Genomic DNA, 3,877 nt, shown 5'->3' on the forward strand with positions numbered 1-3,877 from the left:
GTTTCATTTTAACATGATAAAATGTTACATTTTAACATGTTGCATTTTAACATGATAAAATGTTACATTTTAACATGTTTCATTTTAACATGATATAATGTTACATTTTAACATGTTGCATTTTAACATGATAAAATGTTACATTTTAACATGTTTCATTTTAACATGATATAATGTTACATTTTAACATGTTTCATTTTAACATGATAAAATGTTACATTTTAACATGTTTCATTTTAACATGATAAAATGTTACATTTTAACATGTTTCATTTTAACATGATAAAATGTTACATTTTAATGTTTCATTTTAACATGATAAAGTGTTACATTTTAACATGTTGCATTTTAACATGATAAAATGTTACATTTTAACATGTTTCATTTTAAAATGTTACATTTTAAAATGTTACATTTAAAAATGTTAAATTTTAAAATGTTACATTTTAGAATGTTACATTTTAATACGTTACATTTTAACATGTTGCATTTTAACATGATAAAATGTTACATTTTAACATGTTGCATTTTAACATAATAAAATGTTACATTTTAACATGTTTCATTTTAACATGATAAAATGTTACATTTTAACATGTTTCATTTTAACATGATAAAATGTTACATTTTAACATGTTGCATTTTAACATGATAAAATGTTACATTTTTACATGTTGCATTTTAACATGATAAAAATGTTACATTTTAACATGTTGCATTTTAACATGAAAAAATGTTACATTTTAAAATGTTACATTTGAACATGTTACATTTTAATATTTTGCATTTTAACATGATAAAATGTTACATTTTAACATGTTGCATTTTAACATGATAAAATGTTACATTTTAACATGTTTCATTTTAACATGATAATATGTTACATTTTAACATGTTTCATTTTAAAATGTTACATTTTAACATGTTACATTTTAATATGTTACATTTTAACATGTTGCATTTTAACATGATAAAATGTTACATTTTAACATGTTGCATTTCAACATGATAAAATGTTACATTTTAACATGTTGCATTTCAACATGATAAAATGTTACATTTTAACATGTTGCATTTTAACATGATAAAATGTTACATTTTAACATGTTTCATTTTAACATGATAAAATGTTACATTTTAACGTTTCATTTAAAAATGTTACAATTTAAAATGTTACATTTTAACATGTTACATTTTAATATGTTACATTTTAACATGTTGCATTTTAACATGATAAAATGTTACATTTTAACATGTTGCATTTTAACATGATAAAATGTTACATTTTAACATATTGCGATTTAACATAATAAAATGTTACATTTTAAAATGTTACATTTGAACATGTTACATTTTAATATGTTACATTTTAACATGTTGCATTTTAACATAATAAAATGTTACATTTTAACATGTTGCATTTTAACATGATAAAATGTTACATTTTAACATGTTTCATTTTAACATGATAAAATGTTACATTTTAACATGTTTCATCTTAACATGATCAAATGTTACATTTTAACGTTTCATTTTAACATGATAAAATGTTACATTTTAACATGTTTCATTTTAACATGTTGCATTTTAACATGATAAAATGTTACATTTTAACATGTTGCATTTTAACATGATAAAATGTTACATTTTAACATGTTTCATTTTAACATGATAAAATGTTACATTTTAACATGTTGCATTTTAACATGATAAAATGTTACATTTTAACATGTTTCATTTTAACATGTTACATTTTAACATGTTGCATTTTAACATGATAAAATGTTACATTTTAACATGTTGCATTTTAACATGATAAAATGTTACATTTTAACATGTTTCATTTAAACATGATAAAATGTTACATTTTAACATGTTTCATTTTAACATGATAAAATCTTACATTTTAACATGTTTCATTTTAACATGATAAAATGTTACTTTTTAACAAGTTGCATTTTAACATGATAAAATGTTACATTTTAACATGTTGCATTTTAACATGATAAAATGTTACATTTTAACTTGTTTCATTTTAACATGATAAAATGTTACATTTTAACATGTTTTATTTAAAAATGTTACATTAAAAAATGTTACATTTTAACATGTTATATTTTAATATGTTACATTTTAACATGTTATATTTTAATATGTTACATTTTAACATGTTGCATTTTAAAATGATAAAATGTTACATTTTAACATGTTGCATTTTAACATGATAAAATGTTACATTTTAACATGTTGCATTTTAACATGATAAAATGTTACATTTTAACATGTTGCATTTTAACATGATAAAATGTTACATTTTAACATGTTTCATTTTTACATGATAAAATGTTAAATTTAAAAATGTTACATTTTTACATGTTTCATTTAAACATGATAAAATGTTACATTTTAACATTTTTCATTTTAACATCATAAAATGTTACATTTTAACATGTTTCATTTTAACATGATAAAATCTTACATGTTAACATGTTTCATTTTAACATGATAAAATGTTACATTTTAACATGTTGCATTTTAACATGATCAAATGTTACATTTTAACATGTTTCATTTTAAAATGTTACATTTTAAAATGTTACATTTTAAAATGTTACATTTTAACATGTTGCATTTTAACATGATAAAATGTTACATTTTAACATGTTGCATTTTAACATGATAAAATGTTACATTTTAACATGTTGCATTTTAACATGATAAAATGTTACATTTTAACATGTTTCATTTAAAAATGTTACATTTTAACATGTTTCATTTAAAAATGTTACATTTTAAAATGTTACATTTTAACATGTTACATTTTAATATGTTACATTTTAACATGTTACATTTTAATATGTTACATTTTAACATGTTGCATTTTAACATAGTAAAATGGTACATTTTAACATGTTGCATTTTAACATGATAAAATGTTACATTTTAACATATTGCGATTTAACATGATAAAATGTTACATTTTAAAATGTTACATTTGAACATGTTACATTTTAATATGTTACATTTTAACATGATAAAATGTTACATTTTAACATGTTTCATTTAAAAATGTTACATTAAAAAATGTTACATTTTAACATGTTACATTTTAATATGTTACATTTTAACATGTTGCATTTTAACATGGTAAAATGTTACAGTTTAACATGTTGCATTTTAACATGATAAAATGTTACATTTTAACATGTTGCATTTTAACATGATAAAATACTACATTTTAACATGTTGCATTTTAACATGATAAAATGTTACATTTTAACATGTTTCATTTTAACATGATAAAATGTTAAATTTAAAAATGTTACATTTTTACATGTTTCATTTAAACATTATAAAATGTTACATTTTAACATTTTTCATTTTAACATCATAAAATGTCACATTTTAACATGTTACATTTTAATATGTCACATTTAAACACGTTGCATTTTAACATGATAAAATGTTACATTTTAACATGTTGTATTTTAACATGATAAAATGTAACATTTTAACATGTTGCATTTTAACATGTTGCATTTTAACATGATAAAATGTTACATTTTAACATGTTGCATTTTAACATGATAAAATGTTACATTTTAACATGTTGCATTTTAACATGATAAAATGTTACATTTTAACATGTTGCATTTTAACATGATAAAATGTTACATTTTAACATGTTTCATTTTAAATTGTTACATTTTAAAATGTAACATTTTAACATGTTGCATTTTAATATGTTACATTTTAACATGTGTCATTTTAACATAATAAAATGTTACATTTTAACATGTTTCATTTTAACATGATAAAATGTTACATTTTAACATGTTTCATTTTAACATGATAAAATGTTACATTTTAACATGTT

The sequence above is a fragment of the Macrosteles quadrilineatus genome, unplaced genomic scaffold (genome assembly GCF_028750875.1).
Source record: "Macrosteles quadrilineatus isolate MER2022 unplaced genomic scaffold, UCM_ALF_1.0 Scaffold_117__1_contigs__length_322204, whole genome shotgun sequence".
Lineage (NCBI taxonomy): Eukaryota > Metazoa > Arthropoda > Insecta > Hemiptera > Cicadellidae > Macrosteles > Macrosteles quadrilineatus.